This window comes from Meriones unguiculatus, chromosome 3, assembly GCF_030254825.1.
Source record: "Meriones unguiculatus strain TT.TT164.6M chromosome 3, Bangor_MerUng_6.1, whole genome shotgun sequence".
NCBI classification, from domain to species: domain Eukaryota; kingdom Metazoa; phylum Chordata; class Mammalia; order Rodentia; family Muridae; genus Meriones; species Meriones unguiculatus.
This window is the reverse complement of record NC_083351.1, coordinates 144,017,925-144,037,829: the sequence shown is the minus strand read 5'-3', so window position 1 is coordinate 144,037,829 and position 19,905 is coordinate 144,017,925.

Genomic DNA, 19,905 nt, shown 5'->3' with positions numbered 1-19,905 from the left:
GTTGGGTCTACAGAGAGAGTTTCAGGATAGGCAGGGCTCTACAGAGAAACAATGTATTGAACCCCTCCCCAATGAAATTAATTTAAAATAAAAATATAAAGTGTGAACCAAATTTCTTTGACATAAGCTTGGTGAAAATACTTTGTTATGGTAATCACAGCTACAGAGTTTAAAAGTATAGTGTTAGAGAGAAGAGTAGTAGTATTTGGAAACTTGAAAAATGTAAATGACTTACATATTTTCATGTGGTAACTAACAAATATTTGGTCATGATGTTTGGTAAAGCAATTAAATTCTTAAGGTAAATGTCAGACTGCACAAAGTTCACATTCTATACCATTTTATAATAACTTTAAAATACACTGAAATTGGTTTTTTTCTTACATTACCCTTTATTACATTCACTTATTTGTGTGTTTATCCAAGTTTGAATATACATGCCAGCATGCACTTGTGGATGTCAGTGGACATCTTGTATAATCATATATCTCCTACCACATAGTCCTTGAAATCAAAGTCAGAAAAACAGGTGTCAGGCTAGGAAGTATGTGTCTTTACCAGCTGAGCCATATTGCCTGCATTTTTGTTTATTTGTTTGCTTGTTGGTTGGTTGGTTGGTTGGTTGGTTGGTTGGTTGGTTGGTTGGTTGGTTGGTTCATTGGTTGGTTGGTTAGGCTCTTGGATTTCATGGGGGCCTCAAACTTGCTGTGTTTGAAGTATAGAATAATATTTTAAAATAAGCAAAATAGCTTAGGAGCATATGCTTAATATATAAGCATACTACACCCAAAATGTGGAGTGGATTTTGTTCAAAACACAGATACTGTAAGGAGTACTGAAGGAGTGCAGAGAGATTTGTAACAAATCTTTAAAATGATGGAGTTCTTTGTATAGGTTTGAGACCTCATGGCCTTTACCCTATACACAACAGCATGACTGTTATTGTTGTCCTTGTTCAGTTCATGTTTAGGCTGTCATGTTGGCAAGACCTTATGGGTTTATATTCTGACAGTCTTAGGAGACAGATTCTCTCAGAAATCTCCTCCATCCACTGGCTCTCACACTCTTTCTGAGCCTCTTCAACAACTGCCCTTAGATGTTCCACTGTGACTTGGCCCCACAGCTATGCATTTTGTAACAAAAAGTCATGCGAAAGAGGCCGCAAATCTAAGGAGAGCAAGAATAGATGTATTGGTGATTTTTGATGAAGAAAAGAAAAATGGAAATGATGCAATTATTACCTCAAAAAATAATAATAATTGTAAAAAGTAAAATTAGTATAAACCTTTTGACTATAAAAATGTACTGTTAAATTTCTATTTCAGCTCCATTATGGAACTAACTTTGAAGCTGTCATGACCATGCTTCCAAGAGAACAGTTGAAAGGTCTCTGAAAAGTGGCTGTCTGGAACCTGTGATAAAACTGAGGCCACAACACGTATTGCTATTTCTAAACCAATTTCAATCATATCCAGACAGTTATCCAGGATCTATATACTTAAAGAAGAAGTTGCTGGAATTCTAAAATAGTAAGAAAACAAATGGCAATTGTGACTAATTGAGGTGTACTAATGGGGTTTAACAAGACAGTAGAATGTTTCTGTGACTGGTCTAATGGAAGTCCTAAAATTTTATGTTTTCCAAAGGTCCTCTGAAAACGTTAATAAGTTCTCACAATGAAAAGTCGAGAACTATCCATTCATGATTTTAAAAATGGAGAAACATGATTATTGTGAACTTACTAAGATTAACTCAACAAGAGTTTTCTCTGAAATGTGTCTGAGACCATTGCCACTGAGAGGAAAAGAATTGTCATCTAAACCTGGACAGCCTAATGGCCAGCCCTAAAGGTAATTTAGTAAAGGTAAACACACTTAAGATCCCATCCCAGGGACAGAGTCCCACTAGTAAGCAGATTCAATCACAAAATCTAGTTACCTATTTTTATGGAAATATCTCCTACATTCTACATTGTCTTTTAGTCTAAGCTGCCTATGGGCTACAACCTACTAACTGACAACCAAGCTAATAATACACTTTGAAGTCACTGAAGACTTACCCTGATATCCTAGTGAATACTCAGTGTGTTTGTATAATATGTTTTATATAAATATATATAATCACAAAAAATAATAATTTTTAAAAGTAAAATTAGTATAAACCTTTTGACTATAAAAATGTACTTCAGCACAACTTGTCATGGATTTCCATTTAATGATTTTAAAAATATTTACATGTAATTTTACTAATTTTACAATTTCCCTTTTGTCATCTAATCTAATATATTGCTTTCATCTATGTTTTGTCCTTTACTATGACTCTGACTGTTCTCTCTCTCTCTCTCTCTCTCTCTCTCTCTCTCTCTCTCTGCTCTTGCTCAGGCATGTATGTGTGTGTGTGTGTTTGTTATGGTTATCATTTAATAAAAACTGCCAATAGGAAGCAATCTTGCACAACAAATATCCACCATAAAAGTTGAAAACAGAAAACAGCATGGATTTAATGTGATAGCATATGTCTGCCAGTACTGCTTACTTTTCTGAGAGTTTTGGAATCATTGTGGTCACGACTAAATCCCTTGAAATACTGTCTTAAAGTTTTCTGTCAACCATCCCTCAATACTTTCCCAGGCAATTCTTTCTATACAGTTCAAAAAATAAAAAGCAAAATCTTTTATTAGATAGAAATATAGACACAGGGAAGAAATACAGACAGAAATAGAAGACACAGGGAGAGAAGCAGGGGATTCAACCATGGTTTCACTCTTGGTCAAATTAACCTAAGTAAGAATACTAAGATTTTTTTTAAATTTAATTAAATGTTGACTCATTTCGTTCCAATGAGGTTGTCTGTAATGAGGTTAACTGACACAACCCTTACTCTCTCCCAGACATTCTCAGCATTGTACTAACAATTCCCAGACACATACTAACAACATTCTACAGTAACAACAATGGGTTAAAAATAAGAGACTCAGGTCTCATCAGGACTGGCTGCATTGTCTTCCTCTGTGGCCTGGCAAGGCTGTTTCCCTCTCCAGGGAAGGTGATCAAAGAGACCACCACTGAGGTCATGTTAGAGACAGACCTTTGAAGCTAGGATCAGATGGAAGGGGAGGAGGACCTCCCCTACCAGTGGACTTGGAGCAGGGCATGGGAGGAGATGAGGGAGGGAGGGTGATATTGGAGGGAATGAAGGAGGGGATACAGCCAGGATACAAAGTGAATAAACTATAAATAATATGAAAAATTAAAATTTTAATTAAAAAATAAGAGATTTGGGGATATGAATTTTATGTAAGTAGTAGTTTGGGAGGCCCAAAGAAAAGATTACAAATCAAGGAATCTGCTGTTAATTAAAAGCCTTTGAAACATTCAGCATAAGAACACAGAGCGAGGACACTTGCTCAATCATGTTTATAGCAGCTCTATTTGTAATAGCCAGAACCTGGAAACAACCCAGATGTCCATCAACGCTGGAATGGGTACAGAAATTGTGGTATTTTTATACAATGGAATACTACTCAGCAATCAAAAAGGAGGAAATCATGAAATTTGCAGGCAAATGGTGGGATCTAGAAAAGATCATTCTGAGTGAAATATCCCAGAAGGAGAAAGACAAACATGGGATATACTCACTTATATAGATCTATAAGATATGATAAACATAATGAAATCTATACACCTAAAAAAGATAATCAATTGAGTGGACATGGGGTAAGATGATCAATCCTCATTTAGAAAGACAGATGGGATGTGCATTGAACGTATGACAGGCTTCTACTGAGCGCATCTGAAAGACTCTAACTAGCAGTGTTTTCAAAGCAAAGACTCATGACCAAACCTTTGGCAGAGTACAGGGAATCATAAGAAAGAAGGGGAGTTAGTCTGATGGGGAAAGGATAGGAGCTCCACAAGGACCAAATATATCTGGGCACAGGGTCTTTTCTGAGACTGACATTCAACCAAGGACCATGTATGGATATAACCTAGAACCTCCACTCAGATGTAGCCTGTGGTAGCTCAGTAACCAATTGGTTTCCCAAAGTGAGGGGAACAGGGACTATTTCTAACAGGAACTCAATGACTGGCTCTTTGGTCTCCCCACCCCCGAAGGGAGGAGCAGTCCTGTTAGGCCACAGAGGAGAGCTTTGCAGCCAGTCCTGAAGATACCTGATAAAACAGGATCAGATGAATGGGGAGGAGGTCCCCCCTATCAGTGGACTTGGAAAGGGGCACGGTGGAGATGAGGGAGGGAGGGAGGGACTGGGAGGGAATGAGGGATCGGGACATGGCTGGGATACAGAGTTAATAAAATGTAACTGATAAAAAAAAATAAATAAAAAAAATTAAAAAAAAGAAAAAAAAAAAAAAAAAAAAAAGAACACAGAGCGATCCCAACTCTTAGGACAATCTAATTTTTCAGACTAAAGACATAGTTATCTCAGTTAACCCAGCAAAGCGGGTTTATTTTTAAACCAAAATTACAAGATATTCTAAAATATAAGGAAATATAGTCTCAGACTCCAATAATGCAAAAGAAGACTCAGATGTGATAATGTGATGAATTTTAGAAAGAAAACATCTATGTAGAGCATATTAAAGACTATGAATAATGTATTAAAGTTTTTCAGGGAAGAAGTTTAAGAGTAATACATGGATAATATTATCTAAGAGAAATGTGGAATAACTTAAAAAAAAAATCACAGAGCTAATGTTTGGCTCTTGAATGTCCCATAGTCCTTTATGCTGAAGAACTAGCCTCAATTGTAGATGCACCAGAAAGTTCTGGGACTTTTTTATTTATTTAAATTCATTACTTTTTAAATTTATCCACTTCGCATACTGATCATAGCCCCCTCCCTCGTCTCATCATGGTCCCACCCTTCTTCTCTCTTCCCCCATCCCCCTACTCTAGTTCTCAGGAAGATGGATCCCTCCTTCCTTACCAACTGACCCCAGACTATCAAGTCTCCACAGGACAGGCTGTAACCTCTTCCTCTGTGACCTGGAAGGCATCTGCCAGGGGGAAGTGATCAAGTAGCAAACAACGGAGTTCATGTCAGAGACAACCCCTTACTAGGGTACCTACATGGAAACTAAGTTGCCCATGTGCTACATCTGAGCAGAGGGTCCCGGTCCTCTCCATGGTCCTTGGTTGGTTTATTAGTCTCCACAGGACTCCTCGGTGCAGATAAGTTGGCGCTCTTGGTCTCCTTGTGGAGCTCCTCTCCCTTTAAGAAGTGGGCTTCTTCAGGTGAGCATCAGACATGAGAGGCTCACCCTTGGAGAGATATGGACACCTTGGTCTTTTCCTGGCCTTCATTGCTTGCTGGGTTTCATTAGATAAACAATTTTCTTTATCTTCTATTTTTGCCATCATGCATTATCTTATCACATCTGCTCTCCAAAAAGGTGGCAGAGCCAATCAATGATGAACTTGATATTAATAATGAATCTAAAATATTTTCAGCCTTACATCACACTGTAGTACAACTGAAAAGTGCTTCTACTTGTAGATATATAATTAGATGAGACAGAGCTCAGGAGAGAAACATTGTGAATGGAGATATGTCAAGAGTTACTTTTTAGGGAAAGGAAATGAAAACACAGAAAAACGAGCTGAGGCATTGAAGAAAGTAATGAAATCTCTACAAACAGAACAATAGCATAAGCAATAAAATATTTTTTCTGAAACCATACAACCAAGAAGTGTATAAGTTGAAACACAGACTATGTTTAAAGAACATTAAAAAACATTAATTCAAATTTGAAGTAGTAAATATTGCTTCAAATGTTATAGAAGGCATTTAAATGTCAAGAAGAAAAGAAAAGAAAAGGAAAAAGGAGAAAAAAGAAAAGAAAAGAAAAAACAAAGACAGAGCTAGGGCCAGTAAGGGAAATTTAATTACAACTTCAACGCCATGCTTTTACATTGTGTCAAAATGGTGAAGACCATAGCTCTGTTAATAAGCCCCTTGGACACTTACAAACTTTTCACACATGGTTAAGTGAATGCAATCACTTTGAAAAACTGTTTGGCACAATCTGCTTACAATTGCTATATCCATACTCTATGAGTATGGAATTGTTTCCAGAACATGAATTCACATGTGTATTAAATATGCACAGACCTCTGCAGGGGCCATATATTCACAGATCCAAATTGGAAACAATTCAAGGTATACCAGTATTACAGTGATGAATACTCCTCAGCTAGTTTAGCAACATGAATGAGCCTCTCAATCACTATGTTGCCTGAAAATCATTAAGCAAAAAAAAGTAAATATATATAAATATATACAAACTATGAACATACTGTTGTTTTTGCATACATATATCTATGTACATGTGTGTATATATATATATGAATATACATATATCTTTTAAATTATTCTTTAAATCTTTTAAATACCAGTATATGTGTCAGTATTCAAATAAATTCCAAGACATATATAAACTGTCTATGGGTTTGAATATTTCTAAATTCATTTATAGTTTTTCTTTCTATTCTATTCTGTGTTGAAATATTCCGGAACAATTTGTTTTAAAAATTTATCTTAAATTTTGAAAATTTATTATACCACTTAAGAGTATTGGTTTTCATACTAAAACTAACTTTACTACTTTTATACTCTATAATAAGAGATGATTGGAAGTCCATTTTATTTTTACACATAAAAACACCCAGATTCAATAATTTTGAAAAAAATAAAAAATAACTGATAAAATTAATTCCATAATTTGAAGAAACATTTTAAGATTAGTTAAGATAATTTGGTGTGCAACCAAGGGGGAAAAACATAATATGTAATATAGAAAGAGGCATAATTCATTTGAATCTCTTGTGATATAGAAATGTGAACATTATTTTATAAATCCTGTGAAATATCACCTAACAGTAGTTTTTTTTTTTAAACTCTGATTTGCCTACATTCAATTTATTTAAAGGAAGTCATGTCCTACAGGCTTTAGCTTGCAAATCATATATGAAGAATTTTTATTAAACACTATAGATGCTTCATTATGTTACTAACAACTTAAATAACTCCTTTAAACCAACCCAAAGTCTCTGTGTGTTTGCAAGGAAAATGTTTCATTTACTTGTTGCTTGGTTGACCAGAGAAAACATTTCCATGAAGAGTTTTGTTGTATGTCATCTACCAACATTTTAACCCTATACTTCCAGACATTATATTGGACACTGAAATGTACCACCTTACTCATTACTAAACCATTTAAATGAAGCAATTTTAGTAATTTTATAATAGAGGTAAAAAGACAAGTAAATTTTCTTGAGATAGGGGAATCTCCACAGCCTCCCGATCTAGCCATGTTATACAAAGAAAGAATCTAAGTGCCTGAGTCTTTAGTAAGTTGTTTCCTATTCACATTGAAGAGTTAACCTTGTCTATAGTCCATGATTTTAATTATAGTAGCCAATTCCTATACATAAAAGAGAATACAGTATAAAATGGAAGAATATCGTGAAATAAAATATAATAACAGAAGAACTAAAATGTTAATAGAAAGCTATTTAAATCCAAAGGAAATTAGGTTAAAATGTACCACTATAGAATGTAACAGTGTAACAGGTAGTTAGAAGAGATGAGAGAGTAGAACATAATTGAACCAGGAGAACCTGGGAACATCTGTGCTCAGTGGTAAAATTGAGTGAGGTATTTAAAGAAAAGGTAGAGAACTTCAAATCACAGAAGTTATATAGCTAAGTTGGACATGGTGGAACAGAACATGATGCTAAGGTCAAAGAATAATCCTTAGCTATATAGAAAGTTCAAGCTTATCCTGGGCTGCCTTAAAGAAACTCACATACAATTAAACACACAAATAGAAACTACAGGTTTATACACTTGATTTAAACACAGTTATTGTCTTCATTAGAATAAAATAATAGGGTTTGTGGTTTAGAATTTTAGTTTTGAGGGGTTGATATTAACAATTTATATCCCTTTGTATTCCAGTTCTAGCTCCCTTCCTCATCTCCTCCCCATTCCACCCTTCCTCCCTCCTTCTTCCTTTCCTATCCTTTTTCCCTAGTCCACTGATAGGGCAAGTCCTCCTCCTCTACTGTCTGTCCGTAGCCTATGAGGTCCAATCAGGATTGCCCGGATCCTCTTCATCTGTGGGTTGGCTAGGTCGCCCCAAAGGGGAGAAGTGTTCAAGTACCAGGCAACCAAGTTCATTTCAGAGACTGTCAATTCTCCTTTTACTAGAGATCCACACTGAGACTGAGCATCTAAGAGCTATACTGAGCAGGGGTTCTAGGTCCTCTCTATGTATGGTCTTTGATTCATCATTATCTGTAGTCCCCCATGGACCCTACTTTTTTTTGGCTTTGTTGGTCTCCTTGTGTGGCTCCACTGGGTCCTTTATAACCCCTTTCTTCTATAAAACTCCTTATGCTCTGTCCAAAATACGGCTGTGAGTCTTTACATCTGAATCGATCCCCTGCTGGTTGGAATCTTTCAGAGGACAGCTGTGGTAGGCTCCCATCTTGTTCCCTCTCCTGTAGCCCTTCTTGTCTCTATCCTATTTTCCTTTCTGAATGAGAATTAAGCGTCTTCCCTAGGCTCCTCCTGGTTGTTTAGTTTCTTTAGGCATTTAGTTTTTACTATGTTTATCATATATTATTTGGCTAATATCCACTTATAAGTGAGTATTTATGATATGTGTCTTTCTGCTTCTGGGTTACAACATTCAGGTTGATCTTTCTTTATTCTATTTTAAAAATTTATTTATTTTTATTCACTTCATATCTCAGTTTTTTTGCTTTATATCCCAGCTGTAGCTCCCTCTCTCATCCCCTCCCAATCCCACTCTCACTCCTTCATCTCCTCCCATGCCCCTCAGCGAGTCCACTGATAAGGAAGTTGAGTATTTCTTTAAGTGTTTCTCTGGCTTTCTATATTCCTCTGTTGAGAATTCTCTGTTTAGCTCTGTATAACATTTTTAAATTGGATTATTTGGTTTGTTTTTATTCAATTTCTCAAGTTCTTTTTTTTATATTCTGGATATTAGCTCACTGTCATAAGTAAGGTTGTTGAAGATCTTTCTGAAGGTATCTCCATTGCTGAACTCAAGCTGTATTATAGAGCAACAGTAATAAAAACAGTATGGTACTCACATTGAAACAGAACGGAAGACCTAGAAATATACCCACACACCTAGGGACACCTGATTTTTGACAAAGAAGTCAAATCCATACAATGGAAAAAAGGATAACATCTTCAACAAATGGTGCTGCTCTAACTGGATGTCTACATGTAAAAAAATGCAATTAGATCCATAATTTTCACTCTGCACAATAGTAAAGTCCAAGTGGATCAAAGACCTCAACATAAAACCAAACACACTCAACCTGATAGAAGAAAATGTGGGGAAGAGCCTGGAAGTCATTGGTACAGGAGACAACTTCCTCAAGAGAGCACCAACAGCTCAGGCTTTAAGATCTACAATTAATAAATGGGACCTCATGAAACTGAAAAGCTTCTGTAAAGAAAAGGACACTGTCAACAGAACAAAACAACAGTCTACAGACTGGGAAAGAATCTTCACCAACCCGTTGAGCATTTTCTTGAATTGTTGCTTCTCTGTCATTCTATATTCTTTGTTGAGAATTCTCTGTTTTGCTTTATATCCCATTTTTAAATGGATTATTTTGATTGTTGGTATTTAACTTTTTGAGTTATTTAAATATTCTGGATATTAGCCCTCTATCAGATGTAGGGTTGAAAGAACCCTACTTGGGAGACCTTTCCATCTTCTGATATCCTCTTCAATTTCTTTCTTCATATATTTGAATTTTTGATTATACAACTTGATACTAACAACCTTTGTTTGTCTCTGTTATGATAGAACAAAGGTAATAGGATGGCCTTTGTTTTGAAAATGCTAATTAACATAATTATGCTCTTATGTATTTTTTAGAATGATCATTATTTTTGATACTTGTGGTATCAAATTTCGACATTATTACATGCTGGCGAGCTTTCAAGTTAGACAGCTACTTTGATAGACAGAAAGTTTAACATGATTATCTGTTTCAAAGCAATAGCAGATACCAATTTATATTTTAGAAAAATGTGTTAATGCATGCAGAGAAGCCTATGGAGATGTGCAAATCCTCAAAGTTTTATGAAACAAGTCAAAATCAATTAACTTCCAATAATTTAATTAAACGATTACATGTGGACCTTCACTCTGTTATTATCTAATTGTTAAAACTACAGTAATAGTGTCTGGGATTGAAGAGATGGCTCAGAGGCTATGAGTCCTTACTGTTCTTCTAGAGGACCTGAGTTTTATTTGCAGTACGAGTATCAAGTGGGTCACAATTTCCTGCAGCCCCACTTCCAGGGATCTAACACCATGTGGTTTCCAAGGGCACCATGAATGCCAGTGGCTACCATAGAGGGCCTCTGAAAGACTCTACCTAGCAGTGCATCAACGCTGATGCTTAGAGTCATAACCAATCCTTGGGCAGAGTGTAAGGAATCATGTGTAAGAAAGGGGGAGTTAGTATGAACAGGAGAGGACAGGAGCTCTACAAGGACCAACTATATCAGGCACAGGGGTCTTTTCTGAGACTGTCTCTCCAACCAAGGACCATGCATGGATATAGCCTAGAATCCCTGTTCAGATGTAGCCCACGGCAATTTAGTATCCAAGGGGGTTCCCTTGTAAGGGGAACAGGGATTGTTTCTGACATGAACTCAGTGGCTGGCTTTTTGACACACACACCCCCCACACACACACACCCAGGGAGGAACAGCCTTGCTAGGCCACACAGGAGGACATTGCAGCCAGTCCTGATGAGACTTGATAAGCTTGGGTCACATGGAAGTGGAGGAGGACCTCCTCTATCAGTGGACTTAGAGAGGGGCAGGGAAGAGATGAGGGAGAGAGGGTGGGATTGGGAGGAATTAGAGAGGCGGCTACAGCTGGGATACAGATTTAATATACTGTAGCTAATAAAAAATAAATTTAATTAAAAAAGAAAGAAAAAAGAATGCAAATGGCATACATTGATTTGTGTAGGCATCTGTATATATACATAAGTAAATAAAAATTAATAAATCTTTTAAAATGCAATAGAGGAAGTTTGTGAGTATTAGCATAAACATAAAACTGAAAGAAAAGATAAGTAGTGCCATTTTCATTCTTTTAGTGATGTGAATAAGTACTAGGAGACTGGAGGGAGCCCTGCAACCCATTAAAGAAAAGATTGTAATACAGGGTGTGAAAAATTCAAGGATGTGCTTACTATGTGAATAATCCCATGTGAGAATTTGAATCTCATTTAAGGATGAATATGTAAAATAGTAGGCAGATTTTAAAAATTGCATGAATGGAATCACCAAGACGCAGAGCTTCATTCACACGGATGGAAGGGGAATAGACTAACTCAAAAGCTTTAAACTCTGAGCCACGAGTCTGGGGATGACAATGATCTTGTTTCAGAAATACTGACAGCAAAAAAAATATATGACACAGAGAATAATGCATTTCATCTTTTGTCTCCTTCACTGAGCTCCACAGACCAGCCATATTCAGAAATGCGCAATGCATTGACCCAGCTCCTCTCTTCACTTCTTGAGGCCTATGCTTACCTGTATAGTTTTAGACACAGCATCCACACTGAGTTACAACTCTTCTTTTGCATCACTAGTGTCAGCATGAACACTGTTATGTCTTACAGAATCGTAGCAAAATCGTCACCTATTATTATATTCCCTATAACTGTGAATATAAGTGCAATGTCAAATTTCATTGTAATTTTAAAGACTATTTCATTTCTTTTTTTTTGTTGTTGTTGATCTATCACATGTTAATTTTATTTTATTTTTTATTTTTTTCAATGCAGTTTATTCAGGAACCTTGAACAATCCTCAGACCCTGGGGAAAGCCAGCCCATAGCTTAAATAGCCTCTAGGTAGCCAACCCAGGCGTGCCACGTGGGCAATGCAGATAGGTCCACATACATGGAAGCAAGCCAGATCCTCAGCCTTAGCCAAATGTGGAATTGTTCGTGACAGAGAGCACTCACCATCGGGAAGGTGGAAGGCGGAAACCAGTTCCATCTTTAAGGCATAGCATTCCGCAGCTCTCTACAGTTCCCCCTTTTTGTTTTAGACGCATCAGGCAAGAGTAGAGGTCTGATTTCTGATATTAGAAATAAATTGGGACTTTGTACCGATGTTCGTTTAGGTGTCATCCACCCAAAGAGCATCAGACCTGTCCGATACCTTTTTCTCAGAGGCGGGACCTGGGGCATCAAGCCGCAAGCAACCATTGAAGCAGGACATTCTCCCCAAGCATGGTTGGATACTATAAAAAGCTAAAATGTTACGCTCAGGATGCGAGGCTAAGCACTGCACTCAGGGTCAGCCGCTTTGGACCCAGAGACTATTTCATTTCTAAATGTGCACATTTGCTACATGTCTATCTAATAATATGTATATTTTTAACATGGCAGTCTTTATAACAATGTAAACTATTATCATTAATCTCTGTCAATCTTTGAAGTAGGGAGTGTAGGTACTGTAGGTCTTATTTTGAATGGTATAGTGTTTGACGTATGAGATATCTGAAGAAACCTGTTAAAATGAAATTTAGAGAAAATCATTAAAACTTTTGAAGCACTGTACCTGAGATACAGCAAATTGGCTCTTATTTCTCTTAGTTCATTAACTTAAAAACTTTAATGTTTGTGTTTTAAATTTTAAGCATGTTTGACAATTTCATGAATTCATAGCAAATTTTTTCATTGCATACCTAGGACTTTGGTTGTGACTTGACAGCTAGTACTATCCTTACCATGTGGAAGCATCTACATGTATGAACCTATGTGCTTGAAACATAGTCTTGATGAAGTAAACATCATCTTCTCACTAATTAAGATAACTATTGAAGTTACTATAAGAAAACACAATGATATTATTCTAGTGGAGAAATTATTTTTTAAATTTTTATTAATTATTATTTATTACAATTTATTCACTTTGTATTCTGGCTGTGTCCACCTCCCTCATCTTTTCACAATATCACCCTCCCTCCCTCTTCTCCCCCTTATATCCTTCCCCTAGTCCACTAATAGAGGAGGTCCTCCTTTTCTTCTATCGGACCCTAGCCTATCAGGTCTCATAAGGACTGGCTACATTGTTTTCCTCTGTGGCCTGGCAAGGCTGCACCCCACAGGGGGAGCTGATCAGAGAGCCAGCCACGGAGAGTTTCTGTTCCACCTCTTGGGAAATTGTGTACTACTCCTCAATTTTCATGGATGTATGTCAAATATAAGAAATGTGCATTGAGGTCAAAAATTAAAGGTAAGTGTTACATTAACATCCTTAGTCATCAGGGAGATGCAAATCAAAACAACCCTGAGATTTCACCTTACACACACCAGAATGGCTAAGATCAAAAACTCAAGTGAAAACACAAGCTGGGGAACTGTAGAGAGCTGCGGAATGCTATGCCTTAAAGATGGAGCTGGTTTCCACCTTCCACCTTCCCCATGGTGAGTGCTCTCTGTCACGAACAACTCCACATTTGGCTAAGGCCGAGGATCTGGCTTGCTTCCATGTATGTGGACCTATCTGCATTGCCCCCGTGGCATGCCTGGGTTGGCTACCCAGAGGCTATTTAAGCTGTGGGCTGGCTTTCCCTGGGGTCCGAGGATTGTTCAATGTTCCTGAATAAACTGCATTGAAAAAAAAAAAGAAAACATTACACTACTCTACAATAGAAAAAAAAAGTACATGTTCTGAGCGAGAAGTGGGAAACTCAAATAAAAACTCAAGTTTAGGTCAAAAAAAAAAAAAAAAAGAAAACACAAGCTGGAGAGGATGTGGAGAAAGGGGAATCCTCCTCCATTGCTGGTGGGAGTGCAAACTTGTGTAACCACTTTGGAAATCAATCTGGCACTTTTTCAGAAAATTAGGAATAGTTCTACCTAAAGAACCAGTCATACCACTCCTGGACATATATCCAAGAGAATTCCACCATTCAATAAGGACATTTTCTCAGCTCTGTTCATAGTACCTTTATTTGTAATAGCCAGAATTTGTAAACAGCCTAGATGTTCCTCAACAGAGGAACTGTAAGAGAAATTGTGGTACATTCACACAATGAAATGCTACTCAGCAATTAAAAACAAAGAAATTATGAAATTAGTATGAAAATGGATGGAACTAGAAAAGATCATCCTGAGTGAGATAACCCCAAAACAGAAAGACAAGCAAGGTATATCTCCCTTATAAATGGATATTAGCTGTATAATACAGGATTGCCATCTACACCTAAAGAAACAAAACACAAAGAAGGACCCTAGGGAGGATGCTTAAATCTCATCCCGAATGGCAAACAGGGTAGGCACCAGAAGCAATGAAAGAGTAGGAAACAGGATTGGAACCTGCTATAAAGGGTCTTTTGAAAGACTCCACTGAGCAGGGGATCAAAGCAGTTGCTGAGACTCACAGCCAAATTTTGGGCAGAGCTTAGAGAGATTCATGGAAGAAGAGATGGCTTGGGTTAGAGGGACATGTAGGGGACAGGAGCCCCACAAGAAGACCTACAATACTAAAGGATATGAGCCCAGGGGGTCCTGCAGAGACTGTTGCACCAACCAAAGACCATACAAGGAGAGGACCTAGACCTCTGCTCAGTCTCTATGGATGTTCCCAAGCAAGGGAATCAGGGGCTTCCTGTGTCATGAATTTGATTGCCTGTTCTTTTGTCACTTGCCCCTGGTAATGTGGTCTTGCCAGGTCATGCAGGAAGAGGATCCAGGCAGTACTGATGAGACTTGACAAGCTATGAGAAGATGGGAATGGTGGAGAACTCGCCCTTTCAGTGGACTAGGGAAAGGGAATAGAGAGAAAGAGAGAAGGAGGGTTGGACTGGGAGGAATTGAGGGAGCGGGCTTCAATCGGGTATGTAATGAATAAATTGTGAAAAATGAAGACACCATTCAGCAGGGGATCAAAGCAGATGCAGAGACTCATAACCAAAATTTGGACAGAGCACAGGGAGTCATATAGAAGAAGGAGGATATAAAAAGACCCAGAGGGAACAGGCACCACATAAGAAGACTGCCAATCCTCTTCTTAAAGCTAGTATTTCAAATATGAGGCAACATGCTAAGCTCAATCGTCTATAATTAAAGTGTGCCATTTGTCAGAAACAGATCCTGAAATCAAAATGTTTTTGCATATATTTAAGAGTGTATGTACTACTTACATATGACCAGGTGGGAAAATGTGCCTAAGAAAGTAATAAAAAAAGGGAAGTATTATGAAAATATGCTGGGATCTTTTATTACCTTATTCAGTGAAAACTAAATGAGGAGAGATGTATTTCAGCTAATGCTTAACATTCATAAATAGCATAAATCATATTTTTTTTCAAAATTTAAAGTGGAAGGATATAAACCAAAGTGTTAGTTCCTAACATATAAGAAACTCAGAGTGCATATTAATAATACTCACCACCAGTAACTTCTTTAGAAAAAAGTAATCAGTAAAAGGCTACAGGCCACTTCCCCATCTTAAGTTCTGCAATCTAACTAAACATAACCAGTTACATACAGCAGACATGTGTTTAGGTACACAGTATGTATCCATGGTTACCTGTTAGTAACCCTGCAAAAATAAAGATAAACCTGAGCATAGGGCTTTAAATATCCACAACAAACAGAACAAAAAGAAGTATGAAACAAAACGTTGTCATTCAATTCTCTTTTTTTAATTTTTTTTAAATAAGATAAATCAATTCACAGGAGAAAACTACAAAAATTGAGCTGCCTTTTCATGGCAGTTCTATTCATAGTGATGGCTTTTAAAGACTTCTAGGTTATTAACTTTGACATTTCTGTAGTAGGCACTTAAAGGCTTTTTATCAAAATGTGTCTAGGCAAGGGCTTCAAAACCTCAAAGCCCAAAATAATGTGTTTCAAAAATTGTATTTAAAAACCTCTAACTATTGCAACTGCCATCAGCCATGGCACAGTGTTTAAATAGCCAACAATAATCTCATGAAATCACATGAAATGCTAAAAGAAAAATTTTAGCTCTTCCTTTGCTCATTTTTATTTCAAAAGAACTCACAGGAAAACAATAACTTCTGTGTTTTGTATTATCTTTGTGTTTTCAGGCAATGGTAACATCTTATTTATATTGGTCAATTGTAAATGTTATCACAGTTAATTTCTTAAGATGTTACCATTGTGTAGACAATGGTTCTCATCTGTATAAGGTTGGTTTATGGTACCAGCATTTCAAAAGTGGAGAAATATGAGAAGCAAAAAAGTATTTTGTGAAAATGCTTATTATATATGTAAGCAGAAGAAAAAGCTAAATGATAAGGTTTGTCTTAAATTTAATGTATGACAGAATTTCTTATGTCAAAATGAATTCAAAACTTTAATTAATGTGTCAAAAATATTACGGTTGTAGTCAGATCTTACTCTGTTGCAAAGAGACCTTTCTTGTTCATTCCTCTTCTTCTAATTACTTATCTCTTCCATTCTACTGACAGCTTTAGCTATTCAACATTTTTACCACCATAAAAATTGTCACTGGGAGTAGCTCTTAATTGTAAGTTGAAAAGTCTAAAGCTGTGGACTTTCTTAATTTTCTTATGTTAACTCGAGTGAGTGTGTGTGTGTGTGTGTGTGTGTGTGTGTGTGTGTGTTTGTACTAAGATGTAAGAAACAACAAAGCCAAAAAAGCACTGCCTAGGGGGAACTGCAGAGACTGATGCATAGAGATGACCTATGCCCCCTGCTCAGCTGTAGCCCACAGATAGCTCAGTCTGCATGTGGGTTCTCTAATAACGGGAGAAGAGAGAGTCTCTGACATGAATTTGGTTGCCTGCTTCTTGATCACATCTCTCTGGTTGGGTGATGTAGCCAGCCCACAAAGGAAGATGATCCAGGCAGTACTAATGGGACCTGACAGCCTAGGGACAGACAGTAAGGGGAAGAGGACTTACCCTATCAGTGGACTAGGGAAGAGGAATAGTGGAGGAAGAGGGAGGGATGGTGGTACCAAGAGGTGATGAGGGAGGGGGGTGCAACTGGTATACAAAATGAATTAATTGTAAATAATAATAATAATAATAATAATAATAATAATAATAATAGAAAATAAAGTAAGAGTCCCTGCTGGCTCTTTCCTATGCATGGAGTCACGAAACAGTAATTAGTCAGACACTTCAGAAGAACTCACAAAATACACAATAATATGTGTTGTTTTTTTTTTTATGGAGTTGAGAGATGAGGTGTCATGCCTACATTCCAACAAAGAGTGGGAGAATCAGTAAACTAATATAAGTTTTTAATGCAAGTTACCAAGCTACTATAACATCTGTTAGAATGCCTAAGCTCACACATAGTGATATACAAGACCTGTCGAAAAGGGGGCCTCTATCATTGGCACAATCATTAGCATCACCATTACACGCACTAACGTAGCTGACAAGTTTGCTTGTTTTGTGTATGTGTCTTTTAAGTGGAAAACAGAAAAGGGACATTTTTTTCAATGTGGTCACATAGGGAGAAGGGACAGAGATTAAGCATCTCACCCAAGTCTGTCTTTGGTGTCTTGAACTGAGATTTTAGAAGGGCAACTGTTTGCACAACTAAGCAGTCCCAGGCAAGGCATGGTGGTCTCAATTTCTGTTCTATTTTGAAATCATCTTTTGCTCTAGGATAGCCTTCTCAGACCCAAGAATTCCCCTTCTCTCATAAAAGCATTAAAGAAAGGATATAAATGATATATAAAATTCTAGAGACAATACTGATTATAGAAAGTAATCTCGAAGGACAGGTGAAAATGCGTGTTTATTCCTCGTGGAATTGGACTCTTGTAAATTGATTTTTGCCTTGAAAGAATTACAAAAATTAGTTTTGAACTTTTCAAAGTCTACATTCTTAACTGAGCGTCATTACATCATTTTTCAAACCCGATATAGGAAAGCGCATACACTTCAAATAACCCACAGGCATCACCAATTCCCTTGTATTTACTTATGCACTGAATGCCTGCACCTGCAACTCGGATATGCACAGCGGGAAAGCTTTCTGCTTAATTTAGTGAAGAAAGTGGCAGCCAGAATTACACTCAAAAACTGAATTTCATACAACCATATACATGAATTATCCATGAGGAAAAGAATAGTAGTCTAAGGGCAGAGGAGATGTTTCATGTTGCCTATTTTTTTTAATTTTAATTAAATATGACAAGTGGTTAAAAAAATTGAAAAAAAAAACAGCCTCTAAATTGAGGGTTTTTGAATAATGCTAACAAACATTCTCTAGTAAATACAATTCATACCAGGAAATAACTTTATCATTTTCTGTTGACTTTAGTAAATGTTGCTTAAAATGTATGTTTAAAAAATATTTATATGGTATCCCAGACTCTAAAACATCAGATATTCTAAAATTAATAATTCATAGTGAATTATAGATGTAATGAGTAAAGAAGACAAAGTAGGATATTGTGACATACAGACATGGTTATAGATACTTATAACCCAGAAAATATAAATCCATAATCTTGCTTTGCTTTTCCAGTTTTAAATTTTTGACTTTTCTGTTTTTCCCCAAATAGCAGGCTTCTGTACAGCCTAGAGTCAATATCCCAAATACAAATTCTCTCCTTAAGGTAAGGTTGACATCTTAGGAATGAAATGTGTAGAACATCCAATAAATATTCATGACAGGTCTTCCTTAGAGAGGCATGGAGTTACTATATAAGGAATGTTCTCTTGATAAACTCTCTTGCTATTAGAAAGCCAGACCTAGGCAGCAGGCAGGCTGGAAAGAATCCAGACCTACAATTCGTAAGCTGATAGCCTTTCTCCTTTGAGATGCATACATTTCAAACTCTCTACTTACCCTCAGAGTTGTATCTTCTCTCAAGTTCTGATAATTACATAAAAATGACCTCTACATGTAATATGAAATATTCCTTCCTAGTGAACATTTTATTATCCATATAGAAAAAGTATCCCATTATGTTTTAAATTTGTTTGTCATATTTTCCTTTATGTAGTAGCATTTTGATAGATAAAACAAATAGAGTAGAAATAAATAAATAGTACACTTTCTTTAACTAGAAATATGCTATGAAGGAGAATATGCATAAAATGAGGTAAGATTATATTATAGGAATATAGTCATGTGAAGACATGGCTAAATTAGGAGACAGATAAAATGAAATGGATAAGGGCAATTTTAATTTGGGAAGTCCAGGAACCTTTGTGTAACAAATGTTTTAGATTAGGAAAAAAAAACTGAATGAGGAATGTGCCATTCACACATTCTGACACCCAGCATTTCAAGAGGAAGAGAAGAGAATGAATGTGTGTTGCAGGAACAGGTTTAGGACACAGTATACAGAACAAGAGCAACGAACCCAGAATGGAATGAACAGATATTAACAAAGTAGGAAATGAAATGAAGCAGAGATCAGCCTCAAAGACATAGTGTTCTCTGTTAAGGGTAATTATGATTTATATTGTGTTTGATACTTCTCACATTATTGTGAAAAATGAGAAAAAGCATCTCAGGTAAGAAAGGGTTGTTTTGAGTCGCAGTTTAAGAAGCTATAGAATGCATCATGGAAGGAAGGCGTGGAGGCAGGCGTGTGAAACGGCTTGGTCACAGTAGGCTGTCAGTCATAAACTTGGGGTAGAACAGGTGATGGGGCACAGCCCTCTCTTAGTACTTCATTTTTTCCAGCAAGACCATCCTTCCTAAAGGTTCTGTCACTTTCTCACTTTCTAATATACTAATGCCAGCTAGGGACCTAGTGACTATCAGAGACAGTTCACAATTAAATCACAGTACACATGTAGACATAACATAATAAAACATAACACA